The following is a 26,028-nucleotide window of genomic DNA, read 5'->3' as shown; positions in this document are numbered from 1 at the left end:
TATTCCCCTGGCATGCGCGGTGCAGTGATGAAGCCGGGCAGAGTACAACTCGCTGAACGTTGCGTGTTCATAGAGTACAAGGCAATGGTGCATCCAAGAAAGTTGGAGGAGACTGGTAGTGATATATAACAGCCAAGGGTTTGATTTTAAAGATTGATTTTAGTTGATTTTAAAGATTTTGCTGCATCTGAAACAAACATACAGGGGAATGTTTGGAAATATTGTCAGGTCATGTATTACCACATGGTGGCGGTTCAAGGGGTTAAAACTACCAGACAGGTTCTGATTAAACATACAATGAATTGCAACAATGCCATCTGCTCTACAGCAGAACCAAGCTTATTACATATATACAACACCAGAACCAAGCTCAGTACATATATATACAGCACCAGAACCAAGCTCATTACATATATACAGTACCAGAACAAAGCTCAGTACATATATACAACACCATAACAAAGCTCATACATATATACAGCACCAGGATCAAGCTCAGTACAAATACATTTCAGTACAGAGATCATTTGCAAAGTCAGGTTAGCAACTTCCAGTAATGATATGCTGGGAGTTGCTTATACCCAAAAAAATAGTACCCTCCATCATCTGTACAGATCATACAGTAATAATTAGGCTTCATTCAGACCTGCGTCGGGGCTCCGTTCATGGGTTCCGTCAGACCTTTCTGTCAGGGGAACCCGCGAACGGAAACCAAACAGAAACCATAGCTTTCCGTTACTATTACCCTTGATTTCAATGGTAACGCTTCCGTTGCTAATGGTTTCCGTTTGTCTCCGTTTCGCAAGGTTTCCGTTTTCTTAATAGAATAGTCGACTGTATCCACCTGTAATCTATCATATTTAAGTAACTTAGATGTGATCTATTATAGGTGGAACCTGCGTGTCAGAGACACACAGGACACGCTGACACTGAACCCGTCAGTCCCAGGCACCTGACGTGTTCAGGATTCAGCGCAAGATACTATACAGGATACGGAGCAGCTGTATCTCAAAAAGTAAGAAGATTTTTTAATAAAAAAGAATTATAGAGTTGCACAAAACACACTGACTGACATTTTATATATATATATATATATAAATCCACTTCAAAGGGGTACACAGCCTTTAATGCAGACAATCAAATCTTTACTAACAATCATCGTCCAGTACAACACGCAGCACAAGCAGTTTTACCAAAAGTCGGTGCGGTTTTCAAATGATTGTTATGGTTTGCAAAAAACTGAATGGACATTAACAATCATTTGAAAACGGCACTGACTCGTGGGAATGCAGCACGTTGGCGTGGTTTGCCACTGTATCGCTGTAAGACAGCAGCTACTATATGTATATACTGTACGGGTATGATCCCACAGGATGGATACGTTGTGAAAAGCATACAGTTTATACGCCCTGTGCACCACAGGGAATTCCGGCTGAATTACTCCCGAAAATTGTGGTGCCGTTTTTCGTCCAGGAATGGCCGCTGCGGAAAACTGAGCAGAAAAAATGGATACTTACCATGGCGACGCTTCTCTCCTACATCCTGCAGCCCTGGGATGATGTTTCATCCCATGTGACCGCTGCAACCTGCAGTTGGCTGCAGCAGTCACATGGATGAAACGACATCCAAGGAGGCAGGCCCGGACAAAAAAAAAATGAATTCTGGGTAAGTATAAGATTTACATTTTTCCTGAGTTGCGATTTTTTTGCATCGGAATCGCTGCATTTCAGCCGCAAAAAAAACACAACATCTGCTATTTGTTGCGGGTTTTACCTCCCTATTAAATTAAATGAGGAAAATCCAAAACAATTAAGCAGCGTTTATGCAAATACGATTGACATGCTTAAAAAAATGGACCGCAGGTCTATTTTTGAGCTTTTTTCCAGCTCATCGTGTGGGTGAGATTTGTTAAAATCTCACATACTCTGCTGCTACTGCATTAGGGCTTGTCCACACATAACGGAATTGCTGCGTATTTTCCATCCGGAGTTGCGGATGGAAAATACGCAGAATACAGTAGCAGCGAAGTGGGTGAGACTTATCAAATCCTATCAACACGCTGCGTAAAATTCCTGCTGTCAATTCCTGCTGTGGAAAGTGGACTGAATCGCTGCGTTTTTCAGAGGAGATGTCATCATCCCCCAACATTGAGAAAAACGCAGCAAAATCCGCTCCATTTTCTGCAGCAATTCCAATGCCCACACACAACGGAATTGCTGCAGAAAATTGAAAGTGAAAGACTTTCCGCTGTGGCAAAAACGCACCATTTCCTGCGGTGTTTGTGACAGAAAATGGTGCGTAAATTGCGGCGTTTTTCTCAATGTTAGGAGATGGAGACGTCTCCTATGAAAAACGCAGCAATTCTGCACACTTTCCGTAGCGGGAATTGACATGCTGCGGTCTGTAAATTACGCACCGCAGGTCAATTTTGGCTCAGAAATTTTACGTAGTATGTGGATGAGATTTGTTAAATGTCATCCACTATGCTGCTACTGTATTCTGCTGCATTTATCCGGAAAAAATGCAGCAATCCAGGAGCGTGTGGATGAGCCCTTACCATAACGAAATCCATTGGTAAAATCTACGAGTGAAATAAATACAGCGATAGCGCTCTCCTCTTATATATATACACACACACACACACGTACACATCAAACACACTATATACACACACTATATATACACACACATGTACACTTCACATACACTATATATACTGTATATACACACACACACACACACACACACACACACAGACACACACACATGTACGCATCACATGCACTATATATACACACACACATGTACACATCACATACACTATATACACACACACACACACACACACAAATCCAGGAGCGTGTGGATGAGCCCTTACCATAACGAAATCCATTGGTAAAATCTACGAGTGAAATAAATACAGCTATAGCGCTCTCCTCTTATATATATACACACACACATACACGTACACATCAAACACACTATATACACACACTATATATACACACACATGTACACTTCACATACACTATATATACTGTATATACACACACACACACACACACACACACACACACACAGACACACACACATGTACGCATCACATGCACTATATATACACACACACATGTACACATCACATACACTATATACACACACACACACACACACACACACACACATGTACACATCACATACACTATATATACACACACACGTAAACATCACATACACTATATACACACACACACACACACACACACGTACACATCACATACACTATATAAACACACACACACACACACACACACACACACACACACATGTACACATCACATATACTATATATACATCACACACACTATATATATATACATACCCATGTACACATCACAGACACACAAATATGCACATTACATGCACACATATAAAGTGCACATTGTAAACACACATGCACTTACTTTTGTGTAGGATAATTGTGAAGGGAATTCAGCAGTTGATGGGGGGGATTCTTTACTCCAGCACTTCAGCTCACAGCCCGACACAGAGCCCGCCGACAGTCTCCCCTCCCCCTCCCTCACGTTCCGACTGGTAACGCCAGCAGCAGCAGGAGGAGGAGGGGTTGTGTGAAGAGCAGGCAAGGGGGGACGGAGGGGGAGATTTTACACAGGGAGATTTAGTAATAACAGCACAGACCACGGCTGCTATTACAGTTGGACGGCAGTTCTTAGCTGCTGTGTCGGCCATCCCCCTTACAAATGCTGTACCCTGCCGCCTGAGCCGAAACTGGTCGTTTGGACGGCCAACAGGCGGCCCACTGCTCAGCGGCCCATCTGGCATTTTCCAGTACTGCCAGATGGCCAGTCCGGCACTGGCTGGACCTCTGGTCTCGACAGGACCAACTCCTTCAGACCCTGAACATTCTCGCACGTCGGCAGGAGGCACAAGGTGGTACCTGTCGTGGATTTTTGAACCAGTGCCAGATCCACTGCAGTCTGTATGCAAGTGCATTTTTGTCTGATGGCGCAAGGGTCGCTTTCATCATCTCTCTCCTCACTGGCAAGGCACTTGCATGGGCGAATCCTATCTGGGAGAGACAAGGACCAGAGACCCGTGACTTCCAGGGCTTCCTCCGGACTTTTCGCATGGTGTTTGAGGAGCCTGGACCAGTCTCATCTGCAGCGGCTTCCTTGCTAAACCTACGCCAAGGAGACACCTCCGTGGGCGAGTACGCCATACACTTCCACACCCTGGCGTTGAGAACTGTTGTGGAACAATGAGGCCTTGGTGGCTACATTCTGGCAGGGACTGTCTCCTAAGATTAAGAACGAACTTGCCACTCGAGATCTAACGTCTACCCTGGATGACCTCATCCTCCTGTCTATGAGGATCCGAGAACGGCTCCAAAAAGCTTGTCAAGAGGGAGGCCTTCCTAGTCCAGCCCCACCCTTGCAGCATCCTCTGCTGTCCTCAGATGCCGATCCTCCTAAGGAGTCTGTGAGGATGGTCCAGTGTAAGCTATCTACCCAGGAGAAACAACGCAGACGCACTTCGGGACTCTGTCTATATTGCGGCCTCGGAGGCAATCTTGTGCATCTGTGTCCCCAAAAGCCCCGAAGCCTAGGGTTGGTAGGAGAGACAAACTTGGGTAAAAAAAGACTTCCGTCTAAATTGTCCATACCTGTGACCATAGTGTCCGGCGAGAAAACGCATCGGGTCTCTGCGTATCTGGACTCTGGATCCGCTGCTAATTTCATTTGTAGAGACCTGATGGATCTTCTTAAATTACCCACTACCCCTCTGGAGAGGCCGTTGATGATTGCATCTGTAAATGTACTACCTCTGCCAAACCCAGTTATAGCTGTGACCAAGCCACTGAGGCTCCAAGTGGGAGCTCTCCAATCCGAGCTGTTATCGTTCTTTGTCTTGTCCAAGGCCGTTAACCCAGTGCTGCTGGGCCTGCCTTGGCTCCGATTACATGCCCCAGTCCTGGACTGGAACTCTGGAAAAAAAAACGTAATGCGAAATAAAAATTATTAATAACGTTGCAAAATAAAAAAAACAACCATTTTTTCCCTGGAAAAATTGGTTTTATTTAATAAAAGTGTAAAAAATAAATAAAAATGCACATATATGGTATCACCGCGATTGTAACGACCTGAACAAGTTAACATGATATTTAAACTGCAAGGCGAATGCTGTAAAATAAACGGAAAAAACAATGGCAGAATTGCCATTTTTTTCCATTGTCCCCCCCCTAGAATAATAATAAAAGTTAATCAATATGTCCCATGTACTCCAAAATAGTACCAATGAAAACTACGTCTCGTCCAGCAAAAAGAAGCCCACCTATGGCTACATCGACAGAAAAAGAAAAAACGTATGGCTCTTGTAATGCAGCGATGCAAAAACAAAAACACTGTACAGATTTGGCATCGCTGTGGTCTTATCAACCCATAGAATAAACGTAACAAGTTATTTACACTGCAGGATGAACAGTGTCAATTTAAAACAATGGCAAAATTGTTGTATTTGTTTTAATTCCCCCCCAAAAAGTTAATAAAAGTTAATAAAAAACATTATAGGTACCCCAAAATGGTGCCATTAAAAAATACAACTCATCCCACAAAACAACAAGTCCTCATACAGGTGTGTTGATGGAAAAATAAAAAAGTTATAGCTCTTTGAATGCAACGATGGAAAAACGAAAAAAATAATTACTTGGTCATTAAGGCCAAAATAGGCTGGTCACTAAGGGGTTAACATGATATTCCAAAATATTCTACCAATAGCGAATAAGCCAAGTTAGAACTTGTAGTTATCAGAGATACATAATATGACTTTTCAAAAACAAGCAAAAGATGACTTTTTGTAATTTACATAGACGCATAAATTGCATAAAATGTAGAAGGTAGAAACCAGCTGCCACATGTGTTTATGTCTCTAGTTGCAGTAACAATTCAACTTTATTATGGACAAAGCTCTTGAACAGAGCCCCAATCTGCACCACTCTGTCATTCAGCCGGTATGATCATCCCTTCAATAGTAAACAGGTGTTTAATGCTTCCAGATTTCAATCGCTCCTTTGTTCTGCTCTCAGTGATCCAAAGCCTTGTTGGCTGGAAGTCTGCACATTCATTTCTAAGAATTAAGAACTAGAGGAAAAATATAGCCCTGCTAACATCATCAACGTCAATGGGCCACTTGTTGCCTCCAGATTAAACCACTTGCCTGACCCTGTTTTGTAAGTGCTACAGATAATGTCACCACATCTTCTGAAAGACCTCTTCTCAAACACAACAATCACTGTAGTAGTAGAGGTCACAAAGCCACTCGTCAATGTCCCTATTGAATTATTAATATCACTGGTATAAATGAATTAGTAGAAGAAATTAAGGCACACAGTTCTCACATAGTTCTCATATATGTATAGAAAAGATTCAAGTCTATAGGTTGCCAAATGGGCATACAGATGTTTCTGATAACTTGATGCAGCGTGATATCACACAACAAAAGCCATTGAAAAGTCATTGAAAAAGTCAAGATAAGAGATCTAGCCACTGTCTATTAAATGCGTTAAAAGTCAAGGTAAAAACGGCTGCATCTGTAAAAAATGTTGCTTATTGTTGTTACTCAGCATGCATCAATAGCATTTGATATATTAGTCAATGGTGGTGTTAGAAAACTGTAATGACTACACAGGGATATTTCCTTTAAAACCAAGTACATGATACTATGTAACGGTGCATTCATGAGATTGCTCACATGTCAGCAGATGTTACCAGTGAATGCCCGTTACTAGATCTACGGGTAAGGCTTAGAGACTAAACTACTGACACTACAGAAGTTTTGTCTTCGTTAGGCAGGGCTTAAAGGGAACCTGTCACCATCATTTTAGCTATAAAGCCAGCAATACCAGGTGAAAGTGGGTGAAAAATCATTGTCATCTAAGCTATAAATATGTTTTAAGTAAGCTCTGTAGCTTTAGTATTCCGTTTTTCAGTGGTCCCACGCCATATGCAAATGAGCAGAAAAGAGTCAAATCTTCATCTGAAAAGAGTCAGATTTTCATTCCTCCAGCATCTCAGAGTGGACTCCACCTCCTTCTTTTTGATTGACAGCTCCTTAGCCAGTCAGGGCCAGACAGGTGGCAACGGTGGGCGGGGTTAAGAAGCTGCATCCCAGAAGGAAAAATAATTACCATAAAAGGCGGGAAGAGTTTAAACGATTACATTTACCGACAGAGGAGGACTTCAGGAAAGAAGAGAACAGGAACGCACTCTGGACAGCTGCGGCCATTGAGGGGTCAGGCGAGTTTAATAGGTAAGATGTTGATGACAGGATCCCTTTAAGTCATATAGTATTTCGAGCACTTGCCTGCATTTCCTAATGTTACTTTGTGAGCAGTTTAACCTCGTAAAGTGTTTTGGTCCTAAATGACATGCATTTCGTGCATGTGGTGATTTTATCCGCCCTAACTTACTAAAATAATTTTTTCGCTGTTTTTTTTTCTAACACTTTTGGCTGTTTTGTCATACCTTTGTTACAGTAATATTTTTTTTGTTTATTAGTTTTATTAGGGGCAAATTGTTCAATAAGTAATAGAAAAAAAAAATTTTTACATTTGCAAATGCACACTAAAAGTAGTAAGGTGGGTTCCTTATTTTGATTCGGTCATTTTGATATATAATATGTATAGTCTAGTGTAAGTGGCAGCTATGGCGATGGTTTGGAGAGGTCAGTGTGTGTGTTGTTTTGGTTTATTATTCATGTTTTATTTGTATTTTTTCCACTTATTTTTGCATCGTATATATATATATATATATATATATATATATATATATATATATTTATTTTACGCAATTCTCCACTATGACTGAGGCATCCATAAGTCACCCCATTACAGAAGAAAAACAGCCCCCATTGGTGGCATTAGTTACACATACAGCTGATCTGGGTCTGCTAAAATCCAGCAGCTCTGCCATGTAGGAGGCACTTGGTGATCACGTGATCCATAGGTTCAATAGAGGCAGTGGCATTGTTGTTAAAGAAGAAAGAAGTGGGTAAAATTTGCATGTGAATGAAATAAAAATTTTTTTTAAACCCGATGTCTATCTTCTTGATATTTTATTATGTGACAGTCACATGAAAATCTCTATAAAGTTGCATGTACATGTATATCACAGTTGCTGCTCTACAAACAGTGTGTAGCCTAGCTTCAGAGAAAATTTTATTTTGATAAATAAAGACCATATCACAAGAGAAAAATTCAAAAGTATATGGGTCATGTAATAAGAGTGAAAATAGACATACAAGGAGTAGCTATAGTAAGAAAAACGGAAAAGAAATGGAGTACAGAGTTTACTAGGGAAAAGAAAATTTGGCAAAAGAAATAGGGACAATCCGGGTAGGGAAGGGCTTGTCGTCTTGCAATATTATTATCCATGAGATTCAATATTCCATGATAGTTAGGCTATCTTCACAGTTGACAATATGGAATAGACCATTTACCAAGGCTTCCATTTCTTAGGGGACCACTAAGACCTTCTAGGAGTCTGAATCAAACATTAGGGGAAGTGATTAAACTATCTACCGTAGAAAAGTCGCAAAAGGCCAGAAACTCGCAATTTGTAGGCTAAGTCATCACTTTTAAAAAAAATGGGACATGGCTTAACAAAGAGGGGGCAGGTCCACCTGCAGTCTGACAGATTTACTCTAATTTGCTCCAGAAAATAGCGGAAATTATGTCAGAAATCTACACCAGCTCCTAGCTGTCGGAGATTTCATTCTGTGGGCGTAGCAAGGTAGAGGCCCCTGCCGGGCCCTGTACCTTGCCCCGATCAGTCTATATCCCCCATCAGACTACTAATTCCCCAGTGGACAATAAAACAAAAAAGAACGCACCTCACTGCTTCTATTCTCCCCTCAGACTCTCTCAGAAGGTCGCGGCTCATCTAAGGTACTAACGCCGGGCAGTGTCAGGACATTGTATGCATTTATGGTTGCTTTTGGGTAGTTCGGGCAGCCAACTATCACATTACATCCATTTACACCTACAATACCTAGTTACTAAATTACCATCTTACCTTAAGGCTTCCACAAGTCTAATCAGAGACATACAGAAATATAATTTGAAGGAAAACTATATTTTTATGACACTGGACTTGACCTCTCTATATTCCAATATAGACCACAAACTTGGATTAAAAGCAACTCAATCTTTTCTAGAAATTGACTGTACGCTATTAAAGAGGCAAAATTTATTTTTACTGGAAGGTCTAAATTTTATTCTCAATCACAATTTTTTTAAATATAATTCCAAACTATACAAACAAAAAAGAGGTACGGCAATGGGGACAAGTGTAGCACCCAGTTACGCAAATTTGTTTATGGGGAAAAATAGACAAAAATAGCTTCCTGAATTTTAACAGTGCTCACTATAAAAGATGGACCACAAATATTCCACACAGGCAATACAGAAGAATCAGAAAAAAATTGTTCTTCAACGGAAATCTATAGAGATGAGTCAAAAATTCTAAAAGAAAGATTCAAAGAAAAAGGCTGCCCACTAAACCTTATTAAACATGCATATAAAAGAAATGTAGCTATCCCACAAGAAATATGTCTTAAAGAAAAAGATCAGTCAAAATATAACACAGAAGCCCCGTTTAAAGACTACTCTAGCAATTTTTTAACAACTTATAACTGTGACCATAACATAATTCGAGGCTCTTTAAAGAAACATTGGGGAATCCTTTAGAGTGATCCAATTCTGAACAAGATTATTCCACCCCCAAATGGCCATCGTTTTAATGCCAAAAAAGGATTTTTAAAACACAGCTTATCAAGACATTTGCTACAAAATCACCAATCCAATTTTAAAAATATAAAAAATTCTCCAATTGAACAGATAGATTAAAAAATACACAACAGAATATCAACCCTGAACAAGCGAGAATCCTTTTGGATTTTTTAATTTGAATCTCTGACCCCAAATGGACTCAACAAGAATATAGATTCCGTTTAAACCAAATAAGAAACAAATATTGACTTCTTTAAACAATGGAAAATAAACATTGAACATGGATAGAGAGAAAAATAAATCTATGAATGTTTCAAAGGGAAAATAACTGTTTACTGAAAAATTCCTAGTTATATAGATTCTGTTCCCAAAGAAAGCAATATATTAATGTCTATTTAACAACCCTCAAAAGAGGTTGCATTAATTCGAGTTCACTCACAAGAAAAATCAAAATCAAAAATAAGAATAAGAATAGATAATCAACAATACCTCTCTCTTCATGTCGCTCGGCGGTGTGTGGATCCCCGGCGTTCCGGGGCTCATCGAAGGTGAGCCAGCAAAACGACAGATTCATCCTAACAGTGACACAGATAGAGCACAGTTAGACAATCTATCTAAGCACAATGCATCTCTGATATAGAAACATGAGTATCATATTATTGGTGAAACTCATACAACAGTACATTACACATGGAGTAAATAAAGTTGTAAATCATAGAAAGTATATAAAAACGGTATAATAATCAATTTGCCATGTTCTTCTGTGCTTAGAAACATAACTCAAAACAAACAAATACTTTTAATAAAGTATCCATAAGTGATACCAACAAAAGTTTGGAACTAAATAAAACAACAAAGTATTCACAGAGACACTGATAAAAATCTAGAACTGAAGAATATGACTCACACGTACCTCTAGTAAAACTCCCACAATGAACTTCAACCTTGATTGTCTGACCCGGGTGTGGACTACATGACACGGCTATTTAAGAAGATGTTTGTCTGAAAATTTATATGCCTGACAAAGACCTCAGTACGAGGTTGAAACGCGTTGCAGCAGCAATTTTTCTTGTTTTTTAGTATTTTCAGAAAATAAATTGTTTTAAGTCTCATCTGATGGTTCTGTGGAATTACTGAACCACCCACACAAGAGCGCCCGATGCAAGGAGCATTTTTTTCCTAGGTTCTACATTTCATATGACCACGATGGAGAAACCCCAGCATTGGAGCTATCAACCGTGGGTCTGCTCCAGAGGCTAGCACAGTGTGTCCGAGACTAAGGTGAATTCACCTGACGAGCAGCAAAGTTAAGTTGTGCTGACTATCTTGCACAACTGGATCAGATGAGTCTATCTGCATTCACCTTTACATGAAAATATCACTTGCCCATACGATATCACCTTAGAGGAGCGCCGTCTCTTTCTTTTTGTTTTTTATCAAGCAAAAAAATCTGTTACCAGTGGCGTAACTACGGGGCCCGGGGCTTGAGTGGGCCCGTGCCGCCAGCCGACAAACCCCCATATGCCCGGTGGCACCGCTAGCAGCTGTTATGGCTGCTACAGTGGTAGCGCCGCTACTATGGGGCCCGTGCCGCCGAGCCTCCAAGTATGGGCTGGGCGACACAGGCCCGCTCATGCCTGTAGGTGTCGCTAGCACCGGAGGGGGCCCCGGTGCTAGCGGGAGCCAAATACATGCATTAGCACTGAATGCCCGACCATCCAGTGCCTTACAATGACGCTGATTGGCTAGCAGCACGATTACATCGTGCTGATTGATGGGGAAAGTCATTCTGCCCCGCCAATCAGCGTCATTGGACGACGCTCGTTCAGCTCCAGCAGACATGCTCAGAAGAGCGCATGTCTGCATCGCCAGTGAACAGCGTGGGAGCGGGATCATGTGAGTATGTCAAGTTTATATTTTTTATCTCATAAGAATGTGAGTGGCATTATCTATAGTGGGGGCTCTATCTACAGGGGGGGGTCGTCTTTATGTGGGCCACTATATACAGGGGGGGTCTATATGTGGGGCACTAGCTACAGGAGAGGTCTGTATGTGGGGATGTGGGGCACAATCTACAGGGGGGTCTATATGTGGGGATGTGGGCCACTATATACAGGGGGCTCTATATGTGGGCCATTATATACAGGGGGCTCTATATGTGGGCCACTATCTACAGGGGGGTCTATATGTGGGGATGTGGGGCACTATATACAGGGGGGTCTATATGTGGGGCACTATATGTGAGACACTATACAGGGGTGGGCTATATGTAGGCCACTATCTATAGGGGAGATATTTTTAGGGGTACTTTCTATAGGGGTGGGCTATATGTGGGACACTATATAGAGGCGTGGGTTACCTGTGGGGCACTAGCAACAGGGTGGCTATATGTAGTGCACAGTCTACAGGGGTGGGCTATATGTGGGACACTATATACAGGGGGAGCTATATGTGAGACACTATCTACAGAGGTGGGCTATATGTGGAGCACTATCTATAGGGGAAGCTAAATGTAGGGCAGCACGGTGGCTCAGTGGTTAGCACTATTGCCTTGCAGCTCTAGAGTCCATATGTGGGCACTATCTACAGGGGCTTCTATGTAGGACACTATCTACAGGTGCTTCTATGTAGGTCACTATCTACAGAGGCTCGATGGGGGTCACTATCTACAGAGGCTCTGTAGGCTCACTATCTACAGGGGGCTATGGGGGCACTATCTACAGGGTGCACGGTGTGTGTGTGTGTGTGTGTGTGTGTGACACAGTGTATGGTACTATTACAATTAGGGACACAGTGTATGGCGCTATTATAGTTAGAGGTGCAGTGTATGGTGCTTTATTATATTTAGAGATGTTGAGAATTTTAACTTTGTGTATAGGTGCAGAAATGTTTTAAAAGTGAGAAGCTGAAGACATCTGAGCGGAAAACTGCAGAAATGGGTCATGGCCGGTAAAAATCTATCATAGATGTCTGGACCGGAGGGAGAAGAAAAGAACTAGAATCTGAGACGTCACCGGTGAGTCACTTAATGTAAATGTTTATTCTACCTCTAATCAGCACCGTAGTCACTGTATGATCTGCATCGAGATGATTATGATATGATTTTTTTTTTTGTGAAACAGCATCTCCCAGCATATCCTCACCATTGTTCGGGCCATGCTGGGAGCTGTAGTTTTACGCCGTACAAACCTATACGGCAGGGGTTGCACTAACTTGAGCTGTATTTGTCCTGATGTACTGATCTTAGTTCTGATGCTGTATGTAAGTACTGAGCTTGGTTCTGGTGCTGTATATACGTATGAGATTGGTTTTGGTTCTGTGTATATATGTACTGAGCTTGGTTCTGGGGATGTATTTATGTACTGAGGTTGGATCTGGTGCTGTATATATGTATGGGCTTGGTTCTAGTGCTGTATTTATGTACTAAGCTTTGTTCTGGTGCTGTATATATGTACTGAGCTTGGTTCTAGTGCTTTATATATGTGCTGAGCTTTGTTCTGGTGCTGTATATATGTCAGAGCTTGGTTCTAGTGCTGTATTTATGTACTGAGCTTGGTTGTGGTACTGTATATGTCAGAACTTGGTTCTGGGTCTGTAGTTTATATAGGATATATTTATAATAACAAAATTGCAGGGCAGATGGAATTGTTCTCAATTTATTGTATAGTTAATGGGAATCTGTCAGGTAGTTTTAACCCCTTGAACTGCCACCATGCGGTAATACATGACCTGACAATATTTCCAAACATTCCCTTGTATGTTTTTTTCAGATGCAGCAAAATTCTTAAAATCCACTTTTAAAACGACGCACACTATATGCTAATTACTCATTAGAGGGTCATGGGGCGGTGCTGCTATTCTGAAGAGTCACATAGAACTGCCTCCAAACCCACCTTTCTATGTTTATTATACACAAGGGGGGGGGGCTGTGTGGCACTATACACAAAGGAGGGGCTGTGTGGCACTATACACAAGGGGGAGCTGTGTGGCACTATACACAAGGGAGAGCTGTGTGGCACTCTACACAAGGGGGAGCTGTCTGGCACTATACACAGGGGGGAGCTGTGTGGCACTATACACATGGGGAACCATATGGCATTATTTACAAGGGGGAGGGCTGTGGCTCTATTTACAGGGACCTGAGTGTGGCGCTATCTACAGGGATCTGTGTGTGGCATTTTCTACTAAGGGTGGGCTGTGCTGCACTTTCTACTAAGGCGGGCTGTGTGGCACTATATACATGGGAGCTGTATAGCGCTATATACTGTAGGGGCTTTATGGCAATTTCTATAGGGGGCTGTATGGCATTATCTACAAGGGGGAGGTGGGGGCGCTATCTAAGAATGGGGTGTGACACTGTCTATAGGCGGGGCTATATAGCACTGTCTACAGGGGGGCTGTATGGCACATTCTACAGGGGGCACTATTTATAAGGGGGGCTGCTTGTGGCACCCGGGGAAGGGTCCCGGTCAAGAGTTTGCTATGGGGCCCAGTCTTTCCAAGTTACGCCCCTGTCTGTTACTATTCCCCTTGTCAGTAGGATGTGTCACTACACAGTGTGATGCTGTCAGCGATGGTTAGAGACTGTCACAATGTAGGGACACAGCCCTTTGACAAGGGGAATCGTAATGCCTATTTGTCAATGCTCACACAGAAATGTGGTGTTATCTATAGACACGGCACGGCAGAAGGGGCCCAAGCTTGGGGAACAGCCCAAGGCCTATGGTCTACTTAATCCGTCACTGGTTGTATGTGATGCAGCTGCTCAGAATTAGTACCTTGTTTGAGCCGTGGCCTTCTGTGGGAGCATGAGGAAAGAAGCGGAGCAGTGTGTTTTTTTTAAAAAATTTAATGGGGTTTGGTCCCAGCCGCAATTGCAGAGAGTGCGTCCGTGGCCAGGCCCAATACACATAAAAAAGAATTGGCGCATGGCCAGCCAAAACATGTGGCACATTTATTAAGAGGTGTTCGCCTCTTAATAAAGGTGTCACATCTTATTCCAGTGAACTGTTTATTAAGACTGGCGTATGAAATGTCAGTCTTAATAAATCTATCCCTAAGTGTTGAGTGCGATTTCAGGGGCAGATTTGTAGACAAAATTCCTCACCCTACGCAAGCTCCTACCACTTAGAGGCAAAGGGATCGGACTAACCAGGACTGGGACCCTTATCTCCAAGGACCCCACAGAGGCTGGATGGGCTGCCTCTATGGTGTTTGTACACCCATGGTTCTGATTAACATGAGTTGAGGGGGAACACCACTCAGAGTTTGTGTGTTTTTCTTTTTTTAATTTGCGACTAGTCATTGAACAGTTATGTCAGGACAATATTCAATACCTACAATATATATTCACACTTCATAATAACACAGGATTACAGGCATGTTTCTTGAGAAAATATTAACTTTATGACATCTATTATTTAACTAGGTCATTTTTTGATCTGTGTAACTATGTAGAGTTTATATTGTGAATATTGTTAAAATGTTTCTACAAGAAAGGTTATGAGAGCAATGGAAAGAGCAAAGCAAATGACTTATATTAAAGAGGTTTTCTGGAGAGAGAGAATTGATGGAGAGAATGAAGGGGGAGCAGCGGCGGCATGTGCCGCTGTGCCCCCTTGAAAATAGCTGATGAGCTATGGGGCCAAGAGTCGGACGCCCACTGATCAGATATTGATGGCCTATCCTAAATTTTCTCTCTTTGGAAAACGCCTTTAAACTTCAATTTCCATTCATTTGTCCTTCAAAATACTTCACTCTCCTGTTTAAAAAAACAACAGCTGATATCTGGTTTATTACATTTCTTAGCAAATAAATAAATAAATGTAGTTACAAAGGGAAAGAAATTTTGTTAGGCTTCGTTCACATCTGTGTCGGGGTTCCGTTCGTGGGTTCCGTTAGACCTTTCCGTCAGGGGAACCCACAAACGGAAACCAAACAGAAACCATAGCTTTCCGGTTGCATTACCATTGATTTAAATGGTAACGCTTCCGTGGCTAATGGTTTCCGTTTGTCTCCGTACTGTAAGGTCTCCGTTTTATTGGCAGAATCAATAGCGTAGTTGACTACGCTATTGATTCCACTGAAAAAACTGAAACCTTATGGAATGGAGACAGACGGAAACAAATAGCAACGGAAGCATTACCATTGAAATCAATGGTAATGCAAACGGAAAACTATGGTTTCTTTTTGGTTTCCGTTCTTGGGTTCCCCTGACGGAAAGGTCTAACGGAACCCACAAACGGAACCCCGACGCAGATGTAAACAAAGCCTTACTCTCGCTTAGAATATGCTGTTTTTTCTTCAAGATAAAGGAGGACATCCTGTCGAATGACTTCATTTTAAGTGCAGTAGTTGTTCCAATGGAATGTACTGATATCCATATGGATGAGTGCACTGACCTCAAGCACAGCCACGTTACGGAGCACTTAAGATATTATCATTTTAATGTAGTGTAAACACGGCGGATTTTCCACAACTGATTTCATTGCGGAGAATTGAACAAATCTCATCCACGCGCTGCATAAAAAACCCGCCAAAAAAACGTTCATAAATTGACCTGCATTGCGTTTTTTTAATCCACTATATGTCAATTTATGCTGCAGAATCGCTGCTTTTCTGTTGCAGGATCTCCCCATTAAATTCAAATGTTGCCATTTTTGCAACTAAAAAGCTCCGAATCCGCCGCAAAAATCATAACTCAGGAGCAAAATAATCTTATACTTACCCTGAACTCTTTTCTCCTGCGTCCAGCCCGGGCCTCCAGGGATGACGTTCCATCCCATGTGACTGCTGCAGCCAATCACAGGCTGCAGCAGTCAAATGGGATGAAATGTCATCCCCGAGCCCGGACTTCAGAACGACGCATCGCTATGGTTACGGCCGGGTAAGTATGAATGTTTTTTGTTTTTCTTCTCTACAGAGTTTCACGCACAGTATCAGACCCGTGTGAACCCAGCCATGATGTTAGCTATGTGGTAGAATGCTGCTACAAATACAAAATTGTGTAGTTATTATAATGTATTTGGTTAATATCAATAATGATGTTAAGGGCAAATACACAATGATGAATTATAGCTCTGTACAACCTCCATAATACGGCAACCATACTGTACTTCTTATGCCTCCTATGTCATAAGGCGACATACATATATTTTTTTCGGATTCATAAATAGTACGGGGCTGTAGAGATCCAACGTACCGCCGTGCAGGTTCTGTAATAAAGTACAAAAAACCATAGTTTCCAATTGAATTTATTAGATAATTAGTCATTTCAAACTTTCTAACTAACATTTTTGTTCATGTGCTGTATTTGATATGCAGCAGGCTAATATGCTTGCGCCCATGTCTAGCAACAAGTGCCACCGCTAGTTGGTGAGTACTTTTGTCTTGGAGGATGCACTGGTATGTATTGATAACATGCCACCAGAATATTTGTCTCTTGCATTTCTCAAGGAAAGATGACTAGTTATCCCCAGTGCTATATAAAAAAAAAACAAAAAAAAAATTAAGAATATATTTTCTTTGTTTCACCCATACAATTTAAATGTGGAGGCGGGGATGTGGGTGGCCATTAGAGAAGTCATCTCACCTCCATTGTCTATTTCAATCCTCTTTTCTTTTTTTGTGATTTGATGTGACAGAAGTGAGATTGAGCACAATAATTATTTTCATGGATATAGATGCCTGTTCTTCTGAAATGTCCAGGAGACTCTCAAAAAAAGGGGAGACCTCCTGGACGCCTTAACAGCAGGCTTTTCTCAACTTGAGAGACAGCACTATATATTTTCTGCTGCTAACAGTCCTGCATGCTCTTTCTAATGATTCATCTCCTGTGATTGTGCTACAGACTTTATTATAGACTTAGCATGGAGAAGTCTATAGAGCAGGCGGTCAGAGGAGAGGGCACTGCTAAGTGCCTGTGGTGGTGAGTGCCAGGGAGGGTCAGGGTCTATTGCTGAGGAATTCTGCAGCTGAGGTCTGCTGAATGAAAGTAGGGGTGTGATTGTGGCATGAACAATATATGAAGGGGGCAGAGCATATGACATACTTTGTGCACCACCAACAATTCCTACCTGAAGTCATTTCTCAAAGTAGTAAAGTATAAGCTTTTTTTTACCACATCCAAAGGAAAAGGAACAGGTGCAAGTAACATTCAAGCTCACATTGACTAGCAACTGGTTTTTCTCCATTGTCGTATGAAGTTTATTCACTTTTGCGCATAAGCAATAGTACTGCCTTTGAAGTTTGGATTTAGACCCAAATTTCTTTTAAAAAAAAAAACTGTTGATCTCTGTGGTAAAGGTATAGTACATAAAGTTTTGTGGGTTGTTGTTTTTTTGTGCAAGTTCTATCTTTTGACTTATTTCTAAATTTATTTATATCTTTGCGCAAAGTGCATGCAGGGGTTGGGCAGGAAGTCTGTGAGGTTAAGCTTCAGCCAATAGCTGCAGAGCAATGAGTGATGTCAGAGAAGAGGGGCATCATTTTGGCCTCTACTCCTGTATAGCCCAGTAATATGACATCATTTTGGAATTGCCTGTGTTGTTAAATAGTGTACAGAGTTCACTTTAAGGACTATTTATAATCATTATGGCTTACATGAATACTTACATCACCTATTTTTACAAACTACAAAACCAAGATAGCATTAAGTTCCATCAAATCAATTAAAAGATAAAGTTCCCTTCCCCCAAACCAGGCGCCAATTTGCTCTTTCCCTTAGGAACCAAATTCAGCCTCGGTAAAAGTGGATACCCTTACTTTTTCAAAAGCAAAGTGTAACGTCTATGGCCGCGGCCCGTCGTTCTGACTTACCCTCTGACGGCCGCAGCCATGGACGTATGAGTGCTCGGCGGCATCTCCCTCCTGAGAGACGCCGTCACTCACCTCCTGGTTCTATGACTGTCTGCTGCAGGGCGCGCACGCCCGCGCGTGCACGGCCTTAAAGGGCCAATGCGCGCATAATTGCAGGAAGTCTGCAATCGGTCCAGAATGCTGCTGGACTATAAAAGGGCTCTGCCCTCTTGATCTTCGCCTGAGCATTGTTGTGCACCTAAAGTTTGTCTTGAAAATGGTCTCCTAGTGTTTTCCAGTTCCCAGCGTTACCCGTTCCTGCTGCCTGTACCCTGTATCCCGTGCTACCATGCCTCTGTGCCATCTAGAGTTGAAGTCGAGTTGTGCCTTCCGCTGCCTCTACTGCGTCACATCCTGCCGGGTGTCTGTCTACTGCCGGAGCCTTATCTTCAGCCTGAATCACCGCTACTGTCTACATTGCCTTAGGTACCCTTCCTGGACTATAGACTTTGTATTCAGTGGCGTAGCTATAGGGGTCACATCGGTCAAAGTTGCGACCGGGCCCCTAAGCCTGGGGGGCCCACAGGCCCCCGTTGCCATTAAGCATGTAAAGGATCTGCCAGACACAGCTTCTGTGTCGACGCCCATGGTTAGTCAGTCTGCACCTGCTCCTAAGTCTGATAGAGTGACTCCTTCTTCTACCACTCAGGCTGGGAGGCTGAGGAGTGGGAGAGCCTATCACAGCCTGGCCAGACGGAGCTAGCTCCCGCCCTCTGTCTATTTATACCATAATTTCCTGCTTCTCCTTTGCCTGTAATTCTGCTTGTTTCCTGGCTCTACTGCTGCTGCTGCTTGTACTATTTGTCCTCTGCTTCATATTGACCCTGGCTTTACTGACTACACTCTTGCTCTGCGTTTGGTACCTCATACACTCCTGGTTTGACTCGGCTCGTTCACTACTCTTGTAGCTCATGGTGTTGCCGTGGGCATCTGCCCCTTTTCCCTTAGCTTCTTTGTACCCTTGTCTGTCTGTCTGTCGTGCACATAGTGAGAGTAGGGACCGTCGCCCAGTTGTACGCCATCGCCTAGGACGGGCCGTTGCAAGTAGGCAGGGACTGAGTGGCGGGTAGATTAGGGCTCACCTGTCTGTCTCCCTACCCCATCTTTAAATATACACGACGTGTTTCATGCCTCCCTCCTGAAACGCTGCTCCCCGTCCTTGGCTCCCTCGAGGAAACCTCCGGTCCTTGTTCTCACCCCTGAAGGTGTAGAATTCGAGGTGGCCAAGATTGTGGACAGCAGGATGGTCCAAGGCTCCCTCCAGTACCTGGTCCATTGGAGAGGATACAGGCCTGAGGAGAGGACTTGGGTACCCGCCCGGGATGTTCACGCTGGGGTATTGCTCAAGAGGTTCCATTTTCGGTTCCCCAATAAGCCAGGTCCACCTAGAAAGGGTCCAGTGGCCCCTCATAAAAGGGGGGGATACTGTAAAGGATCTGCCAGACACAGCTTCTGTGTCGACGCCCGTGGTTAGTCAGTCTGCACCTGCTCCTAAGTCTGATAGAGTGACTCCTTCTTCTATCACTCAGGCTGGGAGGCTGAGGAGTGGGAGAGCCTATCACAGCCTGGCCAGACGGAGCTAGCTCCCGCCCTCTGTCTATTTATACCTTCATTTCCTGCTCCTCCTTTGCCTGTAATTCTGCTTGTTTCCTGGCTCTGCTGCTGCTGCTTGTACTATTTGTCCTCTGCTTCATATTGACCCTGGCTTTACTGACTACTCTCTTGCTCTGCGTTTGGTACCTCGTACACTCCTGGTTTGACTCGGCTCGTTCACTACTCTTGTAGATCACGGTGTTGCCGTGGACATCTGCCCCTTTTCCCTTAGCTTCTTTGTACCCTTGTCTGTCTGTCTGTCCTGCACATAGTGAGAGTAGGGACCGTCGCCCAGTTGTACACCGTCGCCTAGGACGGGCCGTTGCAAGTAGGCAGGGACTGAGTTGCGGGTAGATTAGGGCTCACCTGTCTGTCTCCCTACCCCGTCTTTACACAGCATGCTTGTTAAATAAATTTTCTGTGTCATGAAGCCGGCACTTCCTGGTTACGGTCACATGGTACACGTCGTGTATCATGTGACCGTGTTGTCACGTGACATGTCTTCCAGGACAGTGCAGTGGAAGAGCCGGTGCGGAGAACTCCATGTGAGCTGCAGAGTCTGTATTGTAATGTATTGTGTTGTCTTGTAATGTAATGTATTGTGTTGTGTTGCCTTGTAATGTGTTGTGTTGTTTGCGGTGGAGTAGTCAGCCCCCCCTCCTCTCTCCACTGCAAACTGCACAATACAACACAAGACATTACACATTGTGGGTCGCGTGCCCCTGGATGGTCGTGTGAAGACCTCCGGGGGCTCGCGAGTCACTCACCGAGGTCCCGGTTCCATTCAATGCTCCAGCATTCACTGTGCCCTGAGTGGCTCGACGCAGGCAGGCGGGATATAGCGACATCATCGCGCCTGTCTGCGCCGAGTCACTCATAGCACACACTGGAGGAGACGAAGGAATGGGGATAGGTAAGTAATTATGCTATTTTTCTATTATGCACATATGGGGGAATTATACTGTATGGGGGGCTGATAGGGGGGGCATTATACTGCATGGGGGGCTGATATGGCATGGGGGCATTATACTGCATGGGGCTGATATGGGGGAATTATACTGTATAGGAGGGCTGATATGGGGGGCATTATACTGTATGGGAAGCTCATATGGGGGGCATTATACTGTATGGGGGCATTTTACTGTATAGGGGGCAGCTATGTGGGGCATTATACTGTGGGGGCTGATATGGGGAGCTTTATATGGTATGGGGCTGTTATGGGGGGCATTATACTGTATGGGCCATTATACTGTGTGGGGCAGCTATGGGAGCACTATACTGTGTGGGGGCATTATACTATGGGGGCTGTTGGGCAAGGCGTCTGGGCATAAGCGTGAGCAGGGGTCTGATGATGGTGGTGTTGGGGAGGGATAGGGGGGCCCAAGCTGAATTCTTGCACCCGGGCCCATGAGCCTTTAGCTACGCCCCTGTTTGTATTGTACCTGTTTGGCCAGCTGCTATTCCATTACACGGTACGGCCCAGTGGGCCCACACCCCGGGCCGTGACACAAAGTCAAATTTATCCAGAAACTAGTCCTTTCTTTGGAAAGTACTCCTCTTATTCGCTTTATACAGAAATAAGCACGTAACAATCATGTTTTTACTCTTTGCAAAATGTATTTCTTTTTATCAAAAACTTAATGTCATATTGGTCACAGAGAATAAATATAGATATCACCCAGTGTTTTCAAATCCCTAATGTATTTGGATGAATTCTTCCCAGTGGTTTTATGGCTAGTTTGCAGAGACTTCAAGTGGAGGTAAGATTGGCATCTTACTACGCCTGGTGCAATGTTCCGGGGGTCCGTCCCCTTTCTCAAGCAGCTTACTTGAGAAAGGGGCGGACCCCAGAAACGTCACACTAGGCGTAGTAAGACACTAACTTTTTGATAAAAAGAAATACATTTTGCAAAGAGAAGAAACACAATTTTTACATGCTTATTGTTGTATAAAGTTAAATTGTTACTATGAGACACAGGAAGCGTCTCATCTATCACGCACTTCACCCTTGTGTTACTTTAATTAGGGGTCAAAATTGCGCACGGTCTTTGCATTAGCTTTAATGGCCATGGGCGATCAACGCCACGAAAAATATACAAAATATAGAAAACCTCAAGACCGAAGTATTTATGATCATAGATTAGATTTATTGTTTACACAGGTACGGTGGCTTGTACATATGGACTGCACTGCAGATTAGTTCCCTTTACTTTAATAGGAGTGTTCCAGGAGTGGCCCATTTATTGTGCTGATCGGCTGGGGGTCTCAGAATTTGGAACCCCACCAATCAAACATAAGGATAGAACAATCAATGTATAAAAGGACCTGTCATCTTTCCTGACATGTCTATTTTAATAAATACTTGTATGCCCCATAATATAATATTTCTGGACCTTTATTCCTAGAACTCTGTGTTGTGCCGTTTCTCCGTTCAGCCTTCTAGACATTTATGAATAAATTGACAGCTGGGTGTTATCAGTTTGGGATGTGTCCCTACACAGACTGACACTATCCAATCAGAACTGACAGTGTCACTGTGTAGGGACTCACCCTTTTGACCCTCTTCGGGAATGGTAACACCGAGTAGTCAATTTATTCATAAATTTCCAGGCGGAATACCAGACGAATGAATAAATGCAGAGTTCTAAGAAAAGGTGCCCCGACATTGTTATTTCACAGGAAATACAAGTATTTACTAAAACAGACATGTCAGCAGAGGTAACCGGTCCTTTTTTTAGTCACAGAGAACCCTTTCAAGGTTAGTCTGCTTTTATTTGCTCTCGCTGTCTACATGTCTTTGGTATATTGCCAGATGTACCATTAGCAAAATGTCACTTACTGTTATAGAACATAGTTGATATTTAAAATATAATACAAAATGAAAGTCAACTTTATTCACGTCATAATTAATTTTCAAAATGTAATGAACAGGATGCATAATCAACATGACAGTAATATATACATTATCATTTAGAAAATAGGCTACACGCTTATTTCAGGCAATTTGGAAAGACAATGGGTGTGAATATGAGTTGGAAAATGTACACAATATAACCATAGAAAACCTGGACTAGATATGGAAAATGTATAAAATAATTTAACACTATGGGTATGTTCACACGCTTAACCAAAAACGTCTGAAAATACGGAGCTGTTTATATATATAAAAAAATTCTAATTCTTTTTCAATAGGATGCAATGATTAAAATACACATAATATGAAATACTTTATATAAGGAGCGCATACCCAAAAAAAAAAAGAAAAAAAAAGGGAAGGACAAGATCCAGGGAGCAGATACTCTGTAAAAAAAAAAGAAAGTATATGCTAAAAAGTTATAGGGTGACTGAAAGTATGTTACAAATGATTAATCCAGAAACCAAAATAATTAAATGCAAACCATTAAAAACTGTCAGGTTCCTCTTTCAACATATAGCCAAACTGTCAGGCTTTAGAACGTAGTCCAAGTTCCTCAATATAAAAATGTGCAAATAAGGCTATGTTCACTTCTCATCTGAGCCTTCCATCAGACGTACAATGATCCGCCATTACATTAAAACCATTGATAGGTGAAGTGAATAACATTGAGTATCTTGTTACAATGGCACCTGTCAAGGAGTGGGATGTATAAGGGCTCATCCACACGTAACAGAATTGCTTCTAATTTTCTGTCCGGAATTACGGATGGAAAATACGCAGCGGAATACAGTAGCAGCAAAGCGGGTGAGATTTAACAAATGTCATCCACACAATGCGGAAATTCAGTCCAGAAATTCATTTGCGGTGCATAATTTTAGATCCATAGCATGTCAATTATTGCTGCAGAAAGTAGACTGATTTCCTGCATGTTTCTGATGTACTGCGTAATTTACTGCGGAAACTCTGCGGAATTTCTTACAGGGGGTGGAAATCACATCACAGGAAGAAGAAATATAACCATCACACAGCCCTTGAAAAAAACGCACCAAAAAAATGCAACAAAAATCCGTACTATTTTCCGCAGTAAAAGTGCATGAAATTGTGCGGATTTTCTGCAGCAAATTGTCTGCTAGTTGCAGTGGCGGACACAGACTGCAAAAGGCCCCTGTGCAGATAATGTGCCAGGGCCCCCCCCCCCCCCACCCCGCAAACTTCTCATGGCCGACGGTCCGCTTTCAGCTGCATCGCTGGGTCTCCTAAGTGACCCAACAATGCAGCACTAGCAGCCGGGGCGTCACTAAGGCTGGGTTCACACACACACTATTTACGGACGTAATTTGGGCGTTTTAGCATTGAATTACATCCGAAAATGCGGCTCAAAAGCGTCGGAAAACATCTGCCCATTCATTTGAATGGGTCTTACGATGTTCTGTGCCGATGGTCATTTTTTTTTACGCGCCGCTGTCGAAAGGCGGCGCGTAAAAAACTGCCTGTCACTTCTTCAGATGTAAATGGAGCCGTTTTCCATGGACTCCATGGAAAACCAGCTTCAATTACTTCCGTAGTGGACGCAGCAAAAGACGCCTGCACATGCCATTACGGCTGAAATTACGGTGCTGTTTTCTCCTGAAAACAGCACAGTAATTTCAGCCGTAACAGACGCTGCCGTGTGAACATACCCTCAGTGCTTAAAATGTCCGGGAAATAGCCCCAATACATATGTGTCCGCCCCAAAAAAAAGTGTGTGTATAGGAGACAGCATAGCATATCTATAGCACTACGACCCTATAAACTATGGATAGGATTAGATACAGTGGCTGAGCAGACAGTATCACACATGATAGGATTAGATACAGTGGCTCAGAAGGCAGTATCACACATGATAGGATTAGATACACAGCTCAGCAGACAGTATCACACATGATAGGATTAGATACAGTGGCCCAGCAGACAGTATCACACATGATAGGATTAGATACAGTGGCTCAGCAGACAGTACCACACATGATAGGATTAGATACAGTGGCTCAGCAGACAGTACCACACATGATAGGATTAGATACAGTGGCTCAGCAGACAGTATCACACATGATAGGATTAGATACAGTGGCTCAGCAGACAGTACCACACATTATAGGATTAGATACAGTGGCTCAGCAGACAGTATCACACATGATAGGATTAGATACAGTGGCTCAGCAGACAGTATCACACATGATCGGATTAGATATAGGGCCCAGCACAGTATCATACATGATTGGATTAGATACACAGCTCAGCAGACTGTATCACACATGATAGGATTAGATACAGGGCCCAGCTCGCTGACATTGCGGCTCCAGCGCTGGACCCAGGAAAGGTAAGAATAATAATTTTGCTTCTTTATGTGTTACTGATTATTTTTGTGTGTTTGTGTTTTTTTTACAGGTTCGGTTGTTGGACTTCGGATACGAGGACTTCAATGACGGCGTTTTTTTTATTCTCAATAAAATGGTTAATGAGGGTTGTGTTTTTATTTCAATAAAAAAAATTTCTATGTGCTTGTATCTTTTTAAACTTTATTATCACCGCCTTAGTAATGGCCGCTGGCTGATTGACAACCTCCATTACTAAGGCGAGGCTTAATGTTAGCCGGTGCAGAGTCTACACTAACCCCCATTATTACCCCGGTACCCACCGCCACCAGGGGTACTGGGAAGAGCCGGGTACAAACCAGTACCCGACCAGCTGTAGTGACGGGCAGGCACCGGGGTGGCCGCAGGCTGGTAGTATTAGGCTGGGGAAGGCCAAAAACAGTGGCCCTTCCCACCCTTGTAATGCTGCCTGCTGCTGCTGTGTTGTATCTGGCTGGTTATGAAAA

Source organism: Rhinoderma darwinii, chromosome 1, assembly GCF_050947455.1.
Source record: "Rhinoderma darwinii isolate aRhiDar2 chromosome 1, aRhiDar2.hap1, whole genome shotgun sequence".
Classification (NCBI taxonomy): domain Eukaryota; kingdom Metazoa; phylum Chordata; class Amphibia; order Anura; family Rhinodermatidae; genus Rhinoderma; species Rhinoderma darwinii.
Note: the sequence above shows the minus strand (reverse complement) of the source record.